Consider the following 21,331-nt stretch of genomic DNA (forward strand, 5'->3'; position numbering starts at 1 on the left):
AGGGTAGAGAGTTGGCTTTTGCGGCTGAAGCACAGGCGGGAGACGAATTGGAAAGGAACAGTGGGGCCAATTTGTGAATGCTAAGTATAAAATAACCTCCTTCCCACCAGCTCTCTCATTACTTTCTCCTCTTCCCCACTCCACCTAGCCATCGCTGCCCTGGGACTATGAAATATCCCACAAACTCTCCCTGCCTTTCCTCACTCAGTAATCTTCATTTTTGTTCTTTTTTTTTTTGGAATTATTAAATTTTATTTTATTTTTTATACAGCAGGTTCTTATTAGTTATCTATTTTATACATATTAGTGTATACATGTCAATCCCAACCTCCCAATTCATCACACCACCACCACCTCCCCGCCACTTTCCCCCCTTGGTGTCCATACCTTTGCTCTCTACATCTGTCTCTATTTCTGCCCTGCAAACTGGTTCATCTGTACCATTTTTCTAGATTCCACATATACGTGTTAATATACGATATTTGTTTTTCTCTTTCTGACTTACTTCACTCTGTATGACAGTCTCTAGATCCATCCACATCTCTACAAATGACCCAATTTCGCTCGTTTTTATGGCTGAGTAATATTCCATTGTATATATGTACCACATCTTCTTTATCCATTCGTCTGTCAATGGGCATTTAGGTTGCTTCCATGACCTGGCTATTGTAAACAGTGCTGTAATGAACATGTGGGTGCACGTGTTTTTCTGAATTATGCTTTTCTCTGGGTATATGCCCAGGAGTGGGATTGCTGGGTCGTATGGTAATTCTATTTTTAGTTTTTTAAGGAACCTCCATACTGTTCTCCATAGTGGCTGTATCAATTTACATTCCTACCAGCAGTGCAAGAGGGTTCCCTTTTCTCCACACCCTCTCCAGCATTTGTTGTTTGGAGATTTTATGATGATGCCCATTCTAACTGGTGTGAGGTGATACCTCATTGTAGTTTTGATTTGCGTTCCTCTAATGATTAGTGATGTTGAGCATCCTTTCATGTGCCTCTTAGCCATCTGTATATCTTCTCTGAAGAAATGTCTATTTAGGTCTTCTGCCCATTTTTGGATTGGGTTGTTTGTTTTTTAATGTTGCCTCACTTAGTAATCTTAAGTGTGTCACTCTCATCTCCTAAAGTACAATCTTCTCTGCTCTGACTCTTCCTGGTAAAGTTCTACCTGTCTCAGAGCCCAGCTCAGACACCACCTCCTCCAGGAGGCCTTCCAGAAACTCCTCGTAAGCATTATTTTTCTCCCTTATTTGAGCTCACATGTAATCTTTAAATGTTTTTATGTTTACCTTTTTGAATAGTTAATATAATACACGCCTATGGTAAAATTCAAAGAGTACAAAAGTGAAAAATATGTCGTCCTCCTCTGCCTGCCCTCCAGGGCCCCAGACCATTTTCCCAGAGGCAACCATTGTATTAAGTTTTTCATGCATTTTCCCAAAGCTATTACATCATGGCACGTATTCACAAACATATATACGAATGCATATGTGTAATTATCCTAACACACACACTCGCTCTTTTTTTTAGTATACAAACGGCAGCATACTATTCTATACTCCCTGATGCTTTTCTCACTTAATTTTTTCTTTATCACCAGATTTTCAGGCATACCCCAAAGGTACGGCAGGTTCGGGTTCCAGACCACCACAATAAAGCAATATCGCAATAAAGTGAGGCACATGAATTTTCTGGTTTCCCAGTGTGTATTAGTTATGTTTACACTAGACTAGACTGTAGTCTATTAAGTGTGCAATAGCATTTTGTCTTAAAAATAATGTACATGACTTAATTTAAAAATGCTTTATGGCTAAAAAATGCTAACCGTCATCTGAGCCTTCATCAAGTCATAAACTTTTTGCTGATGGAGGGTCTTTCCTCCATGTTGATGCTGGCCGACTGATCAGGGTGATAGTTGCTGGAGGCTGGGAGGCTGTGGTAGTTTCTTAAAATAAGACAGCAACGAAGTTTACGACATCGATGGGCTCTGCCTTTCATGAACGATTTCTCTGTAGCATGCGATGCTGTTGGATAACATATTACCCACAGTGGAACTTCTTTCAAAATTGTAGTCAGTGCTCTCAACCCCTGCTGCTGCTTTGAGAACAGATATTAACAGAAAAGAGCATGAAGGGGCAGACAGCTCAACCTTCCTGCCGCAGATGCCCTTTCCCTACTCCCGGGCTTTTCTTCTTGCCTTCCCTAGCTTGTCCTTCCTTCTCTACCCACTAACTTGACCCAGAGGCATGGGTGCTAAAAAGCCTTCAGCCTGGGTGCATGAGCCAGACAAGCACAAGGGGCCCCAGCTGGTGTCGGATTTCAAGACAATGTTCAGTTGCAACCATCTTAGCTGTACACATAGAAACAGAATTTGTACCTCTTTTGTCGGGAACATGTCCCAGTCCAATTTAGAGTTCACTGGCCTAATTTGTGACAGAAAGAACTTGCGAACACTTTGCACTTCAGAGAGTTTTCAGAGGCTGATTGGAGAAAACACCCAGCCCCTTTACAGACCTCAGCAGCAGAACAACTAGGCAGCCAAGGTGGCAGAGAGGCCCAAAGGGGAATGTCACGTAGACCCCACAAAATCCCTCAGAACTCTAAGGCGTGCTCCTGGCTTTCCTCGAGACAGAAAGCAGCCTTTGGCCACATCACTCATTTGCCTCCCAAATGTCCACACTGAGAAGTTCTCAGGCCTTGTAAAGCATTCCCCATAACATTAAAATGGCCAGGTCCTAACAGGGAGAGGGACTGGATAACTATTGAATATCTGCTCTCGGCAGGGTAACTTGTGACTCTCTGTAGATTATCCAGAGCTCCCACCTGGAGTTTGATGTTCACCCTTTATGCCAACTCTCACACCTCCACACAGCTATTATCAACATGTATGAAACCAGGAGGCCTAACTGTAAATGTGTTTCTAGCAGCAGGGACTTCCAGAAAACACACTTCCTGTGGAATGGACTTGCCACTTCTGTTCATTTTTGCCCTCATTTGCCTTAACTTTTTAAACACAAGACTACTTGCCAGAAAGGATAACTTTTCAAAGGAGAAAAACATACACCTCTTTTATCATTAAACTCCTTATTATTTTAGAAAAATATTTAGTAATGTGGAAAAAAGGTATATGACAACATTGTTACATGAAAAAAAGCAAGTTCAAAACAGTACGTGAAACATGATCCTGATTTTTTCAATAAAAATATAGAGAGGAGTAAGAAGCTAAACCCAGATGCTAGCAATGCTCTGATTGGTGCAGTTATAGATTTTTTGTGTGCTTATCTATGTTTTACAAATTTCCTTCAAAAACATATACTGCTTCGGTAATAAAAGGGAGTTGTAAAAGTAACTCACGACTCTTTGTAAAAGAAAATATAAATGCATCCCGCAGTTTCTTCCTGGATAGAAATAGGATTTGCTAGTATCACCAGATACTGTAGTCACGTTCAAGAAAGTATGACACAGGAGACCTGGATCCTGGGTCAGGATTAGTCCCTGACTAACGAAATGACCCTGAACCAGTCCAGGATACCCCTCCCACCACAGGCACCTCATCTGTCAGATGAGCAGGTCTCACTGGGTCTGTAAGTCCCTTTCTTAGTCTGGAACTCCTCATAGCTCTTTCAGATACCACTCATGTAAAAACAAAACAAAAAACACCTTGGAATATTCCAGTGATTTGGACTGTGCCTCTACCACCTTGCTCAACATGCTAGAAAAATTCCTGGGGAAACTCAGACCCTAGGAAAAGAGGTTCCTTGCATAACAGAGATAGTTGCCACAGTTAGGATTTATGGCAACACCTTTCCTTTTGTCATTGAGTACCAGAAAGTTCAAGGGCATGCTTTAGCCTAAGGCCCACTTCCTCTCTATGGTCTTGTGAATGGGATCAAAATACAGGAAGTCTATTAGCCAAGATTCTTTGGCCATTGATAATGCATGGACGGGCACTGCCAGAGTACGATTCTCAGACTTGCTTGTTTTCTGTGTTTCCATGGATCACCAACCCTCTTTTTTCTGATCAATATCTCTTCATATAAATCCAGCTTCTCAGGAGATGACGCTCAGTCATCTTCATGTACTAGGCCACTCAAGTCTTACCTTAGTGGTACGAGCCCACCTGAAATTACTTTCAAGAGACAATAGTAAATTACTTTCAATAGACATTTCAGGGCTCCTCAGGGTTCAGGGTTCCAAAAGAAACCCCAGGACATCAGCATTAGCCAACTTCTCATGTCCGTAATTCCAAAGTGAACTGAAATGCATCAGAAGATAATCCCCTAAACTCATTCCACCTTCCTGTAACTACCTCTTCACTTGTACACTTTGCTTGTATCTTGTAACACTCACATACCTCATGCAGACATCCATCAGAACACTTCCTTTGGGTTTATCAACCCCAAAGTGCTTACCTTGTAAGATTAAATTTGAAAACCTCCCAGTGAACTGTTCAGTGTTCCATTTCCCATGAAGCTTTACTAGCCTGGCCCATGAGTATGTGTGTGTGTGCGCACGGGTGGGCATAATCAGGAAGTAGAAGAGTGAGACTCACACTTGCTATTTTGTTTTTTTTTTTGGGCTGCACCATGCACCCTGTGGGATTTTAGTTCCCCAACTAGGGATTGAACCCGGGCTGTTGGCAGTGAGAGTGTGGAGTCCTAACCACTGGACCACCAGGGAATTCCCCACACTTGCTATTTTTTCTAAAATAAGGTCCCAGGAAACTTTACAATCACAGAGTCAACTGTCAGTAGGCAAACTATGTCCCCTCCTTTTTGCATCATGGGGCACAGAAAGAGATAGAGGGCTTCCTTTCTCTATCACATGCAAAATCTGTTACCCCATCTCCTCATTTTAATGATATTCTCCTGGCAGAATTCCAGTGTCTTCTCGACTATGAGTCATCACCGCTACTTGTGCATAGAATTGAATGTTCAGGGTTCCTCATTTTGAAGCAGGACAGCAGTTCAGAAGCATCTGATAAGATCCCCACAGCACAGTTCTTGATCTGGGATCATCCAGAGGCCCAGCTCAGGAGAGCCCTCCCCACAGGGAGATGGCAAAGGAAGCAGCTTCCCAATCAATCAGCAGTAGCTGCCATCCCTGCCAATAAGGATCCCCTGCAAGAAAGTCTGACGCGTGGGCTTTCCGACCAGCTGGCACAGCGGGCACAGCATGTCTCCTTCAGGGGTCAGTCTTACCAGAAGGTACCCGACTCCACAGGGGACATCAGGGTAATGGGAAGTCCCGTCCCGACTGCGCATCCCTCCCACCACTGAAACAGCCCTTTCTCCAGAGGCTCAGTGCTTTGTTGAAACGCGAATATCCTTGGAAGATAAAGCCCTTTTTACCCTTTCCACGTTTATACGAATGTGCTTCAAGTCTCTCTCTATCCTCAAAGCCAGTTTTGATTGGAGGAGGAGAAAGTTTCACCAAAAAACAAAAACTGTATACAAAGAGAGGTAAGGCATTGGGCATTAATCCCATCTAAATCCAGGCCCCTCCTAAACTGGAATAGCACTAGGGGCCTATCAGTCTCCTGTATTGTCTGTGGATTGATAATCTGAAGGGTCACTGATCTGAATTGTCAATAATACCATTCATGTGCTCATTCCTCCAATATGTACTACACTCTGACTACATGCTGGGCACTATACTACATGTTGCATGACTGCGTGCTAGGCACTATACTAAATGTTGCAGGGGGACTAGAGAAAGCTGAAGAATTCTAATCCATCTCAAAGTCAAGTGTCCAACGTGTGGATTCATAACACTGGGTTCATAACACTGATCACGACTAAGGTATTAAGGAAGTACTCGGTGTTTATTCACTGCATTTGCTACTCACCCCACAGTGCTGTGATACACCATCAGCCCTGGGAAGTATCATTATTCTCAATTTACAGATAATTTTTTTTTTTTTTGGCCGTGCCACGCGGCTTCCGGGATTTTAGTTCCGCAACAAGGGATGGCACCCGGGGCTATGGCAGTGAAGCGCCAAGTCCTAACCACTGGACCACCAGGGAATTCCCTCCGTTTACAGATAAGTTGATCAATGTCCAGGGGGTAAAGTCTGTGATCTCCAAATTTGAGCATCATCAAAATTAGAGGTTGTTTAAAATGTTTTCCTGGGCCCCTCATGGGGACATACAGATTCAGTAGGTCTGGGAAGAACCAGAGAAGCTATTTTTGAAGTACTAGGATGACTCAGAAGCACAGTTAAATTGGAGAAACAATGTTACACATCTAAGCACAGCTTTCTCAGACAGCTTTACATCTGACCTTCACAATCTGGGTAGTAAGAATTATTATATTATTATCCCCAACTTACATGTGAAGCAGCTTCAGCACAAACACACAAAAAGATAATCGCCCCCCACCCCCCAAAAAAACAAAACAAAACAAATTCTCTCTTTCTCCATTTTCTTTCCTTCTTTTTCATCTGTTGCAAACAAAGCAATGGAACTACCATAACGGATCATCTCATAAACAATCATTTATGACATCGCTCTTTGCAAAGTCTCTTCTGGTCTTTGTACAGTACTATCTACAGAAGAGTAATCAAACAACTTGCTATGAATCTAAATAAAACTACCCCCAGACATCAACCAGTGTCTTTCCTCATACTTCATTTTGCCATTAAAAATAATCAACATTAAAGATACTTAAGAGACATAACAACTGTATAATGGATGGACTTTGTTTAAATATTGAATTAAATAAGTCAATTATGAAAAGGTATGTTTGAGACAATCAGGTAGATACGATTATAGATTGGGTATTAGAAAGTTCCAAGGCATTACTGCTAATTTTGTTAGGTGAGCTAATGGCCACATGGTAGTGTAAGAAAATATTCTCGATTTCAGAGATGCATAGCATATGTGGGTAAAGTGACATGATGTCTAGAATTTACTTTAAAGTACTTCAGCAAAGGGGGAAAAAGATGAAACAAATATGGCAGTATCTTGACAGTTGCTGGATTTGGGTGATGAGCTTATGGGAACTTTTAGATGTGTTTGAAATTTTTATAATAATACAATTTTTTAAAAAAATCAATACCTTCACTTCTCCAAGTGCCATTTTCCCCTTGTAAAGGCAAGTTGTCAACTCTTATTAAAATAGCGTGTCAGTAAGCTATTCCCTTCACATCTATTTTTTCTTATTTGTTCTTTAAAAAGGGTTTTTATTTTTTAAACTAATAGCCATGGAACATACTTATACTAAATATTTCTTTGTTTATCTGAAACTCAATATCTAACTAGTATCCTAGTTTTTTATTTGCTAGATCTGGCAACCCTAGACAAGGGGGAAAAGCCCTAATCAGGAGTCAGGATATTTGAGTTCAATTTCATCTCTGTCATTGGCCTCATAACCAGGAGTAACTACTCACCTCTAGGTGCTTCTTTCATCACGCATAAGAGAGGAGGGTTTCATTCTGGCTCAAAATATTATGAAATGTAGATACTACTCTTATTCCAACTCCTTGGGTAGAAAATACCTTTTAAATAAGTATTCCTAAGTGACTTCTTCTCTTCAGGGGAATGCTGAGAGGGAAATTCAAAAAAGCAAAGACATATTGCCCCCAAAACATCAGGCTGATAAACCAAGCCATCGACAGCACCATTTATTGAGTGCCTACACGGTGCCAAATCCTGAAGCAAGCACTTTTATTTCTTTTTATTTTTATTCATTTATTTTTTTTTGCGGTACGCGGGCCTCTCACTGTTGTGACCTCTCCTGCAGCGGAGCACAGGCTCCGGACGCGCAGGCTCAGCGGCCATGGCTCACGGGCCCAGCCGCTCCCCCCCGCGGCATGTGGGATCTTCCCGGACTGGGGCACGAACCCGTGTCCCCTGCATCGGCAGGCGGACTCTCAACCACTGCGCCACCAGGGAAGCCCAAGCACTTTTATATATGACCTAATTTTATCCTCACAACTATCCCACAAGGTAAATAATACTATCCCCCTTTTGCAGATGTGATGACTGAGATCCAGAGAAATTAATAACTTAACCCTGGTTAACTCCAAAGCCCTGAGCTTTACACCACACCTCCATGCTTCCAATTCTCTCATGCAGAGAGGATCAGGAAATGGAAGGCAGAACTGAGCTAGTGGATGGTTTCTAGCTCCTAAATCAAGCCTTTAGGTTTGTCTCTTGTGAGTGAATCCCCATGGTGCTGTGCTGGGTTATTAATGTTAAAACACAAATAGTTTACAGTGGGTGTTAGAACTGCAAAGAAAGCAAAATGTCCAACTACTTACTGGCTCTCATTTTATCTATTGATATTTATCGATTTTTATCTATTATTTAACCAGCTTTTATTAATTGCTTCCTAGATGCACAGCACTACACTGGTCATTGTGAGAGACTCCCTGCTCTCCTGGAATTTAGCCTATTGTGGAGATAAGATATAAATGCTTGAGTCAGGCAACTAACAACTAAAGACATTAGGTACACTTAATTACTTAATTAGGTACACCAAAGAGTGAAACAGATCAGAAACACAATAGGATTTTAAAAGGAAGGGAATCATTAAAAACAAACAAACAGGGCTTCCCTGGTGGCGCAGTGGTTGAGAGTCCGCCTGCCGATGCAGGGGACACGGGTTCGTGCCCCAGTCCGGGAAGATCCCACATGCCGCGGAGCGGCTGGGCCCGTGAGCCATGGACGCTGAGCCTGCGCGTTCGGAGCCTGTGCTCCGCAGCGGGAGAGGCCACAACAGTGAGAGGCCTGCGTACCGCAAAAAAACAAAACAAAAACCAAAAAAACAAGCAAAAGCCGAAAAAACAAAAAAAAGAAAAAAGGTTGGAGGTACACATGGGCTGAGGGCACTGAAAAGAACTTGTGAAGAAGTAAGACTTAAACTAGGCTCTGAGGGGAAGGATTTGAAAAGGTTGGAGACAAAGGAAAAGGTCTTCTAGGCAAGTGGAACCACCTAAGGACTCCCAGAGAAAGTGACCTAGAATAGAGTCTCGAGGCGAAAGGAGTTGGAAAGGTAACAAGAGAGGGATTGGCATGTGCAAAAGCACAGAGGACTGTGACCAAAGATGTGTTTAGGGACCAAGTAGATCAGTGTGCCTAGACCCCCAGACAAGAGTTGAGGATGTGGTAGGAAATGTGAATGAGAAGGTAGACCTTGTACCTGTAAGGAATTGGAAGCTACTGATGGCTTTTGGGTGGGGAAATATGTTCAAATTAATGTCTGGGGGTAATTGGTCCAGCTTTAAAACAATGTTAGGTAAAACACTGTTTCATTCAATACACAAAATATATATACTGAGGGCCTAGTGTACTAATATACAAAAATGAATAGAACACAGTTCCTACTCTTAAGAAATTTACAATCCAATGAGAGACCACCAATTACAAGATAATGTAAGTTGTTCCTCAACTTAATTTATGACATTATCTGTGGCAGGCATTGTTAGTTTTCTACTCAATATCCAAGCCTCTCTTTGTCATTAATAATATAATCCAATTTTGTTTGTAGGACCTTGTGCAAAGCCTTAGGCAATGGATCATTCTTGGCCTATGCCACTATTTCTCAACCTTTTTTTCATTATCATCCACCTCAGAGCATTTTTAGACACCTTATCCCTAATCACCCCACTCATGAAATTTTAATACCATAAATATACTCTATGTCTGTTTATGTATTATATGCGTACCTGTGCTACATACATAAGAAGAGTAATATCTTTTTTTCTGCCTCTCTTCCCCACCAATAAACAATTCTCCCCCTTAGGGATTATCATCACCATGCCATCTACCCTCACCCCATCCCTACCCTAACTGCATTCCTCCCTTTGCTTCCCTGTCGGGAATGCATGGTCTAAGGCCATTATATAACAATTCTACTTCCTGTTTCCTCACCCTCCTCACAGCTGGCCTGGCCACGTAACCCAGTCCTAGCAATGACATGAAGGTTGATATCTGTTTAGGAGATCTCTGGGAAAATTCTTGCTTTCCTAGAAAAAGCAACAGCCATTGCCAGATCAGCTTCCTTTCCACCTCCACCCAATTCTACACCTCTCGATGGAGGCACAAGGCTCAAAGCTGCAGCAGCCATCTTGCAACTATGATGAAAGACGCGAGAACTGCAAAGGCAGTATCACTGAACCAGTGGCAGAACGCAGATCTCCAGACTTCTTATGTGGGAATCCAGATTTTTTGTAAGTGACCATTAGGTATTGTATAAGTTGCAGCTGAAACATTGCTAACTGATATGTTGTCTGTCTCATGAACCATAGCTTGTCTGACATGACCATGAATTATTGTTAAACCAAAGCCAGAGAGAAACACAAACAAAAGCAAAAACATGTGATCAGGAATATTACACAAGCAAACAGGAGATTTCACTCATGTTTAAAAGGAAAATGCTTTCCTTCACTAAACTAATCAACTTTTCAAATAATCGTAAAGTATTCCAACTAATATTTAGCATTTGAAACTAACAAACTTTAAGATACTTGATATTACTGTGTAGAAAAACAGTCATGAAAGGCTACGAGATAATTTTCCTACTTTATACCAAATGAATGATTTGCCTAGTAGGTATGTGTTTCAAAATATTTGAAAGTCAGTTATTTCTAAATTAAATATTTAGGATGCATAAGGAATATGTGCCTCTTAAAGGATCCCTTTGGGAATCTTTTCACATGTTAAAATTTTTTAGATAATCCTCTATATTCATCATTCGAATATTTTATATTTTACTTAAATTCTGATACTAGCTAAAGCTAATTCTCTCTTATTTTAAAAATATAAACCAAACCTATTTAATAACTCCAACATCTCTCATTAAAAGTGATTTTCAAGGTTCAAGATAAAAGAAACTCAAAATGCCTTTAAACCTAAAGATCTGCTAAATCTTAAAAGATAAAATTTAATTATAGGCTTAGGGCTTTCAAGCATTAGGTTTTCTTCAAAATATCAAAATTATTCTCACATCAAAATCATTTTACTAGTTTCACTATTAACCTCACACCATAAATTGACTTTCTTTTAATAAGGATTTTTTACCTTTTTTATTATAAAAGTAATATATGCAAATCACAGAAAATACATGAAAAATTAAAATCATTTTAAAATCATACGTAATCTTATTATACACTAGATAATAACTTTTAACATATTGGTTTATCTACCTTCATATTCTGAACTCATGTATAAAAATATATAGGCTTTTTTAAACAAAAATATGTAATTTTGTACTCAAATTTTTTTCTCACGTATTAAACATTCTTCAAAAAATACCTTAATGAATATTTAATAGGAATGTAATTTATTTAATCATGTCTTTCATTTTAAATGATTTTTAGGTTTTTCTATTATAAAAAAAATCATTGTGTTGAAAAGCTTTGCTTTTATAATAAAACACTTATTGTTTTCTTAGGACTAATTCTTAGAAGCAGTCACAGTATATGAACATTTTAAGGCTATTGCTTCATACTGCCCAGTTACTTGCAATTTTTCTGAAAAGAAGCCTTTCTATAGCCATCTAAAGTAATTTAAAATAATAATTTAGAACAAAGCTTATTATGTGGAGAGCAGAAGGGTTCATTCAACTCTTTTTTCCTGACTGGTGATATTATTTATAAATTGTACTTCAGCCAATATTTTATAGGAAAAGGAAAAACTTGATAATAATTGAAAAGTTCTTGATCAAACTCTAAAAGACTATGAAGGCAAGTGAATTTGCTATGTTATTTATTCTGCATTTTAGTAATTAATTTGTTAAAGATCTAGCATTTAAGAATCGTTAAGCACTCTCAAAATTGGCAAAAGAAACAAGAAGTAATTATAATTGGTAGATAAAATAATGAGCTACATACCTGTTGAGAAATAAAACCGGTCATGACCAAATACATAAAGGAAGCAGCACTAACGTTTAAACTCCAAACAGCGTGAATGAATGTAGGAAAGAATTTTAAATATGATCACTTCAGCCCTCTAAAGAAAGGAATGGTAAATCAGAGGAAGCTTTAAGGTAATATAACTTCTTAAGGTTGGCTGGTCACAGGTCAGAAAAAAAAATTGAACATCAGCTTAAGCTAAAAATGCTGGTGACTTTTTTCATGAGTACAATTGCACAATCTAGTTTCTAAACTGAAAACCACAAGAGTCTAGCCCCTGTTGGAAGAGAAACTTTTGTTTTTCCTTCCATATCTATGTGTGTTGGGTCTTTCCTGGATGACATGTCAAATGGGTAGCCCTTGGGGAAATCCAAAACCCTTGGTTTGGGTTTTGAACTTTTGGTCCAAGTTTTACACAGAACTCCCCTGCCACCATGACAAAACTGTCCATGTATTTTCATGGCTCTAGAGTTTAATAGAAACTTTGCCACAATCTACATCTTGAAATCACTTTTCCTGAGATGTAGAGGATGAAAAGGAAAAAAAGATAGCTATGGGACTCAGAAAAGATGCCATAGTTGCTTGCCCTTCATTAATTCAAGTGATCCATTTAAGCATCAGCTGTATTTCTCTTATATTAAGATTAAGCTCCTTTCTATAGATTCTGCACATTTTGAAGGGAAAGCACTAACATGATGGTGTTTTTAATAAAAAGTTAAATACTCATAAATAAAATGTATACACGTATATTTAGGTTAAAAGGCATATGCCACATTTTGTTACAATGAACATGCATTGCTATTATATTTTTAAAGTCAACATTATTACAGATATTTCTCTGATATTACCAGATATTCTGTGTATAGGAATAGTGACAGTATCATTTTAGTAAACGTAGGAAGTTGTGGTACTGTCAACATGTAAGGTTTTTCTGCCTTTTCCCCTCCTATTTCCTGTATATACGTCCAACACCCTCTTCTACTCCCTTATTACAGCCAGAGAAAGAGAGAGCGAGAAAGAAAGACTGTCATCGTAAATTACAGCAAGTTACTGTCCAAAGTTATTGGAGTTTGAGGAAAATCAGGTTTTATCCCCAAAATGTATACCAAAGGGGATTTCTAGACCCTTTAAGGGTTTCTGCAGCTGATGACAGTGGTTTGACATCATTTAAATTTGAATCCAAATATATGGCTCTCCTTTTCCTTGTTAGAAGGACTAATCCCAGGCATTCTTATACTTCTCAATCATGGCTGAAATCATTTTCAGCTCCAGATTGGAACAAAGACAGGCAGGATTTTTTGTGGCAACTGAGAAAAAGATTTATGATAAGATATGTGTATTTAGAAGTGCTCAGGAAGGCAGAAGTTAAAATAGCACTGGTGAACGCAAAGGAAAAGCAGGGATCCTGCCCAAAAGAAAGGAGCCTCTGAAAGAAAGGAAAAGCCTCAAGGAAGAGATACAAGATACATGCCAGTCAGTTCCCCACAACAGCAACTAGTTTGCTAGACATAATGTCGAAGCAGGGGAAGCAATCTCCAGGAGACAAGGGGCTGGAGAGTTTGCCACTGGTCTTTGGTGTACATGGAATATTTCTGTTTTGTGGGCTGTAACAGGATTCTATGATGCAGTGTTATTATTTAAATGCATTAAATGTATTAAAATACACTGAATACATTGAAAAATACATTGAATACATTGAACTGAAATTGGCAGGAGACCTAGTCATGGGTGTACAATAATTTAAATGGTTGTAGAAGTTGAGGCGCACTAATTACTTGAATATATTTGTTACAGATTTTCCTTTTCTACCTCAAAGAAAGACGTATAATTCTTACACTATGCCAGACCAAGAGAAGCCTGACTCATATTTCACAATTTTTTTTATCCTGTTGCACATACTTTTTCTCTGGAGAGTTGAAGACTGGGTGCATTTCCCCTCCCCATCCTGTATCTCCCCCACTCCATCAACATGACAGATTTGGGACAAATCTTCACACCCTGCCTGAGCCCCTATCAACATCTAAGTGGATAGATTAACACAGGCATGAACTTTCAGCCGAAAAAACCCAGGTCCCCAAACTGCAAATCAAGTACCCACTAACAGAAGATGGTCAACTGGGCTTCTGTGGTCTAAAGGCTACACAGGAAAAGTACTATCTCCAAAGTCATCAGGGCCCAAACAGATGTTCAGCTTCAGATAGGAAAACCAGCATTTAACACTCAGAAGCGATCACATTACACACAGGCCTTTCCCCTCTAAAAGCAGCCTGGCTGGGTATCCAATACTGAATACCACTCACTATACTCTGGGGTTAGCCAGACTGGTATTTACAAACTGCCTGCATTTCTCGTGCCAAGTAGGTACCACATGACAGTAAATAAGACATTAAAATAGAATCTTAGAGATGTTTTCCCAGATGGCTACTGATCCTGGCTTCACATGAGAGAATTCAGAATTAAGGACGTAGAACATTAGTCATATATACTCTGAAGAGAACAAGCTCTAGCTCCGCATGTTTACCGAACTTGAGGATCCAGTGCTATAAAATTACACATGTACCTGCCATGTTGTCCTCATTTTAGCCATCAACTGGAGAGTCAACTTTTCTCTTTAGCAGCTAAATCCAACATCAACAATAACCAGCACTTTCTCAATTTCTGCAATGCCCTCTCTGCTATACTGACAGCCTCTCAGGCAGGATTTCTTAATATGAGGCCTCTGGACTACAGATTGTCCATGGATACACTCTAGAGGATCCCTGAATCTCCTAAAAGTGTATGACAAATGTGCATGTTCTTGTACGTGTTCTTTTTCTTGGGGATACGGTCTTTGGTTCTCATCAGATTCTCAAAGGAATTTATGACCAAAAAAGTGATTAGGAAATACTGCTCTAAAGTGTAAGCCAATTAGTCCATGAAACACCCTGTAAAGTAGGGAAAAGGACAGTCAGCAGGCAAGGCAGAAGGAGGTCTGACTTCAGGTGCCAGACCCTTGCATATCCAGCAGACCCTGACTCCAAGGCTAAGGGTTGTTGATTTGTCCTTGTTTTATCATGTCATGTCCCAAGAGACTACTGCCCCGACAGGGAATGTGAAATCCTTTTTAAAGTTAAACAACTTTCAGTGTAAAGTTGAAAGAACCCAAGATATTAAAGGCGATTTGAGAGCTTATTACTGTCACTAAAGTTCTAAAGCCAGGTGAAGTCGATAATCTCAGTGCCATGGCTTCTGCTAGTGCCATGTCATTTACTTTCAATATGTTTATTTTGTGATACGTACACTGTTGTTATGGCACACGTCTGATTGTTATTACTACTTTGAGTGCTACAGTTCTGTATATAAAGTACTGTATTTCATTAAAAATGAGGCTTTCTTTCCTTCTTTAAAGTGATATTATCATACACTAAGGCCCGAATGTTTTCTGAACATAGCACCGCGTATTCTACTCAGGTTTATTGTTGATTACCACCTCCCAATGATTTGAAATAGAATATTCATGGGTCCTAGACTCTCCCTTTAACCATTTTTCTCTGTGCTTCCCCTTGTAGTTCCCCTGTTCACAGTTACTTTCAGCTGGTCCAAATGCCTGACAAAACTTACTTAACTACAGAAGGGAATTTTATGGCATGAACTATATTCCCCTTTAAGGAGTATCCTAAGAAGAGTCTCCAGTTTTTAGTTTGTTTCTATAGATTTAACAGAATAACTTGTCCCTTCTGGGCTGTCTCTGTTGTCCTACCTCTTTTACATCATAAGCCCTTCGATCCTAAGCCTCAGGGTAACAGGTTCACCCCCGACACACACAGGTAAACACACTGAGATTCGAGAATGCATGATTTAGAAGAATCATTTTCTTTCTGCTTGGAGCCCTATTGTTTTGGGATCTAAATGGAACTATTTTCACATCCATGTGGTTCACCTCTGAGATCAGCATCTCCCTGTCTCTTCCCAAGAAATGTTCTCTCCTCTCTCTCCGGCCTTCGACGGTAGCTTTTCTCTGAGCTCTTTCTCAATCTCCACCGACTGCGTTAGCAAATCCTCCGTAGGCAGCCAGTCACTTCTTTCTTCCTGAGCTGCCCTAATGAAACCTACTTAGCATTCACCACTCCAGACTGCCTAGATCCTAACTCCCTTTACAATACCCTGCCCTGCCCAGGGTTCACAGTACACATCTGCATGTCAAAAGCAAGCCCCATCTGGTCCACAAATCTTCCCCTTAGCCTTCCCCTTAAATATTAAAACTACTTAAGACCACTTATTTACAGGCTTTCTCCATAGTTTTTAATGCACACACACCACTTCTACAATACATGAAGTAAAAAAAAATTCTACTATTTCACCATTCTACCACACCAAATGCTTTATTTTTTTATGCTCACATTGAAATCTCATTCATAACGAAACCAGAATGTAAGTGAAAATTGTAATCCTGATTTTCTAATTTAACACCGTATCAAATATATTTTCATAACTACTGTTAATTATGACCTTTAATGACCATAAAATATTCCACACAGTTAGTGCTGCCAGATCGCTTTTGCTTAATATTTAGGTTATTTTCAGATTTTTCTGTTATAATAACAATACAGTGAACATGTTCATGCATGTTATTTTTTTTCCTTCTTTGAATTATTTATTTAGAATAAATTCCCAGAGGTAGAATTAATGGATCAAAGCATTTCATTTTTTAGAAAAATTTTTTGTATTGTGACCACACTGCACAGCATGCAGGATGGTTCCCCAACCAGGGATCGAACCCAGGCCTCTGCAGTGAAAGCTCTGAATCCTAACCACTAGGCCACCAGGGAACTCCCTGGTATGAGCATTTTAATGGCTCTTGACACATTTTGCCAAGTTGCCATGATTGTATTTTACACATTTCCTCGGTGTTATTCTAGTAAATGTTTATTCAACAGGCTTTCCTCAAAAAAAAAAGAAAAAAATTGTGGAGAGCCTGGTTGACAGTGTTTGCCAATTTTTGTGGTGTAAATACTCATGCCATGGCCAGTTTCACTGAATACAAAGTTGGAAAGAGATACTTAATAGCACATCATTGTATAATATTCCTATCACACAGGTAAATTGGAGTAGATAACTTCAAAAGCACAGATGACAGTAAAAATATGGTAAATAATCAGGAGTAATGAGTGTTGAGTATTACCTTTATTTTTAATATAATTTACTTAACTGTGATTTACAGAATTTAATTTTCTTTTTTTTTGCGGTACACGGGCCTCTCACTGTTGTGGCCTCTCGCGTTGTGGAGCACAGGCTCCGGACGCGCAGGCTCAGTGGCCATGGCTCACGGGCCCAGCCGCTCCGTGGCATGTGGGATCTTCCCGGACCGGGGCACGAACCCGTGTCCCCTGCATCGGCAGGCAGACTCTCAACCACTGCGCCACCAGGGAAGCCCAGAATTTAATTTTTAATAGTGACTGTGTTTAACAACTGGCTTGTAAAATTTCTGGAAATATCACAATCAGCTCTTGTAAGCAAGTGCAGTCTCCCGCACACCACAGTGTGTATCTCACTTGATATTTTGCAAAAGCACGTCTTTTTTTTTTTTCCATTGGAGCCATTGAAAATTCACCTGATTCTCTCTGTGCCACAAGCAATAACCATGCTTTTAGGTTAGCAGATTATGATAATGCATAATGAATAAAACAAAAAGATGGAGCAGGAGGTCTATCTGGGTCAATTCATTCTGCCCACCCTCCTCCAATAGGGATAATGCTCTCTTCATGCATTCATCTTACTAGTGTCTTTCCATGGGTCACCTGTTAAAAACTACTCAATCATTTATTTTCTCAGACAATGACTGAATGGATGATTATACATAGTTCTCATGGGAAATGACATGAAAACCATATTCATGTTACTTAACCACTCTCTTTGTTGGTTTTCTTTTCTATGAAATGGGGAAGAGGTCACTGCTGACTGCAGATTTACAAGAAACTAAGTTTAGTGATAAGAAGACTTCAACTTATGATCTAAGAAATTGAGCATTCTGTAATGCTTTGAAATTTTATTCCAAAAGTAATTCATCAGTATTCTGTTTTACTGGAAAAGAGAAATGGGAGAGTAATTTGGTACTTTCTCACGTGAAAGTAAATTCCTTTCTTTGGGCTTTCCCTGAGTGAGACTGAACTGTCTCTACATGTCTATAACACTTCAGAATTTTTTAAGTGGTGCCCTACATTTGCATGTTAAAATGTAAAAATGGTTGACAAAGACTCTAAACATGCTCATATCCTTGACCAAATCATCCCACTCCCAGAAATTCTCCTAAGAAATAAATTCAAAACAAAGGAAAATGCTTTTGTGTGACGATATTATTCACAATAGAGGGAAGATCATTTTACCCCATTTCAACACTTACTCAACTTACCATCTCAGTGCTGGGGGCCCTGGTAGGAGAGCTCTGGATCAATGGCTCCCAAAAGTTCACCCACAGAACAACTGTCTCCAAGTCACCTGGGGGAAAAAAAATTGTATTTTTATCACACAGATTCCTGGACCCCACTCCAGGGTTGGGGTGTGAGGCATGAGAATTGCTATTTTTGAAAAACTTCCCAAAGGGTTTTCATGTCCAGCCAGCTTGAGGAACTATGATTCCAGGCCAGAACCAGACAAATCAAACTGTCTCTGAACAATGATCGAAATCCGGGAACAGTATGACAACTTCTTATGTGAGGCATCAAGAAGTTGCTCGGGGCATTCAAGCAGCTGTTGGAGTCAAATGACTTAAGAGCCTCAGCGGAGGAGCCTTAATTCTGGCACCTTCCATGGCCCCCTATTCACCCTTTCCACCTCTGACTGCCCCACCCCTTCACTGCCCAGCCCAGCGCTCAATACTGCCAGGCTGCCTTCCAGCACGATCCACTTTGGCATCCCATCCTGACTTGTGTCCGCCCGTTTCCATACACAAAGCCCCCAAAATTTCCTCCCTTAGGATATTAGTGGGGATCTAGAAAGAAAAACAGTATTATGATTTGATCAAAGTAATCTGCATGTATAATTGAGAATCCCCTGCATAACGACCATACCGGACATATTTGCATTTTTAAAGGGCACTTACTAACTCAAAAGAATCTCTGATCTGGAGAGCGGTACAGGAAAGCAGGATGCTTTTTAATGTTGGCTTTCATCCAGACCCAAGCATCGAGAACTCAAACAAGCACTCTGGGCACTCATTGTCAAAATGGTCCCAATTCCTAAATAGAAGTGGATTTTTAGCTGTGCCTTGTTAGCACTAAAATTAAAAGATATCATCAAATAAATAATTTAATTTAAACTGGCCAAGGAAGAAGAGTCACCCACTCGCCTCTAATTCCAAGTACTCTAAATACCACCCCGTGCATTCAGAGAGCATCAGCCACAGATGCCCACAAATAACACAGCAGTCACTCAGAGAGTTGTCCTTTAAGTCTGAGAATTTGCTATGGAAAGGCTTAAAAAAATCAGTTCCTAATCTTGTTTCCCTTTTATCATATTCATTATCGCTATAAAACATCTAACCCTGTACTTAGTCTATTCTTGGTGCTCAAAAAATATTAATTCCCAGCCTCTACTTATCACCCCCACTTTCCTTTTAAAGGAATACTGGCATTTAAAAAGTTACCTTAGCGAGATCTTGCTCTCGAGCCAGGGACCATGCCGTCCTCATTCTAGTGTCCCCAGCCTTGATAAGAATCATAATAGCTACATTTACTGAAAGTTTATTTTATTCCAGACACTAGGCTAAATGCTTTACATATTTTTATCTCTTTTATCCCTACAACAACCCTCTGAAGTAGATATTTTCATTTATTGTTAGAGCTACTTTACAGAATTTTTTTTAATATGAGGATTGAAGAAGTTGAATAACATGTCTGAGGTTCTCATGAATCAGAAGCAACAGCACCAGGATTCAAAGTCTGGGTTTGTATTCACCATACTGTGCTTTTGCTGTTATGTGGATGCAGATATTTCAGAGTCCAGGAAAAAAAAGTGCTCGGAATCATTAGGAAAAGGGCAGCAGCATATCCACAACATCTCATTCAGACATGCAAAGGGAGTAGCGTATAGTCCATGGGATTTGGGATCTGACTTTTGAAGAATGGAGACTTGCTTGTAACTGGTCAACCAACTTGTCCTCCCAAGAGGAAGGCCACTTGAATTACCAGATGATTGAAGGGCCTCCTTAACAAGTAGTAACCAGAAATGGAGGTCTTACAGGTACCTTAAACCACACAAACCTTTCTCTGCATAAATAATGTACTCGGGGAAAACAGTAGAGGGAGGGCAAGTGGAGGATCACAGATGCGGAGATGCAAGAAACAGCTCCAGGCATGAAGGGGCAAGGATCTCATGTGGAATTCTGTTGGAGCTGCGAGAGCTGAGAAAGAGGCGCCCAAAGGCATAAGAAGACTAGACAACCACGGAATGGTGTAGTCTTTTCTCTTCAGCAGCCTCTCAAGGTCCCCCATAACCTGTCTACACCTTAATTTTCCAAGCTTATTTCCTGCCAATGTGTAAAACAAACTTTCATCTTTTCTCAGGTCAATTTCCTCAGCTGGGCTGGTCATCTTCTAGTCAGTCTCACTGTTGTACCTTTGCCCACACAGTCCATCCAGTGTGAATCAAACTTCTCCTTCTCCATCTACTAAAATCTCTTATCTTTCCATGGCCCATGTCTTTCAGACTACTCCAGCTTACCCACAAATCTCGTTCTCAGAACTCCTATAACTCTTACAGCCTGTGGCCATGCATCCATCCCTTAATTCCCATCTTGCACTGCTTCCTGAATTTTAGTTCTGACCACGTCTACTGGATCCTTCAAAATAGAGAATTCTTTACATTTCTCTTATATCCTTCATGGCACCAGCTTAGAATCAATAAGTGATTATCAACTACTTGTTGTTTACTTGAATATTTCAATGCCAGCTTTAATTTAATAAAGAACCCCAAACCAGTGATTTCCCAAACTTTATTTAGTTACAACGCAGGCTACCAACTGGTACCTCACAGCATGTCTCCAAATCAAACCACCTCAAAAACTAAATTTAATTTAATTTAAAAATATGTACTTATATATCAAATATCACTTTTAGAAAAAGAGGACTTTAGCATTGGGAATAGGTGAAACCCACAAGCTAGGAATTCCAGATATGAATCTACATCATTTGGATTTTTGCTCTGTTTCTTTTTTGAATTAGAAAATTTGAAAACTCGTATTTGCACAACTTAGAGGATATTTGGATTTACTTCATCAAACACTGGGTGATATTTAAACTACCCAAATATTTGAGCTCAGTCATTGCCAATCAAAAGCATATGAATTCTCTAGGAGAATACCTGGAAAACCAAAAAGCCAACTATGATAACTTTTAATGTTTCAAAAACTATATGTACCTTGTTAGACTTGGGCAGGGGTCGGGGGTAGTTGGATATCAGAGCAATTCCCCTTGCCCACGTAATGTGGTTCCA

General features: G+C 39.8%; 1 protein-coding gene across 5 annotated transcripts in view; it reads right to left on the reverse strand.

Annotated features, from left to right (window-relative positions):
* Positions 1-21,331, reverse strand: part of RHOH (ras homolog family member H) — a 44,339-nt gene that overhangs the window by 16,858 nt on the left and 6,150 nt on the right. For 4 of the 5 annotated variants that reach the window (XR_003432145.1, XR_003432146.1, XM_027103111.1 and 1 more), the window contains exon 2: positions 18,252-18,337. The gene's annotated coding sequence lies outside the window, so the exon portion shown is untranslated. Of the gene's footprint in view, positions 1-11,842; positions 11,971-18,251; positions 18,338-21,331 lie in introns of those variants that run through there. The other variant, XM_027103112.1, reaches the window with a different exon arrangement.

This window comes from Aethalodelphis obliquidens, unplaced genomic scaffold (genome assembly GCF_003676395.1).
Source record: "Aethalodelphis obliquidens isolate GAN/ISIS:26980383/991018 unplaced genomic scaffold, ASM367639v1 scaffold6, whole genome shotgun sequence".
Classification (NCBI taxonomy): Eukaryota; Metazoa; Chordata; class Mammalia; order Artiodactyla; family Delphinidae; genus Aethalodelphis; species Aethalodelphis obliquidens.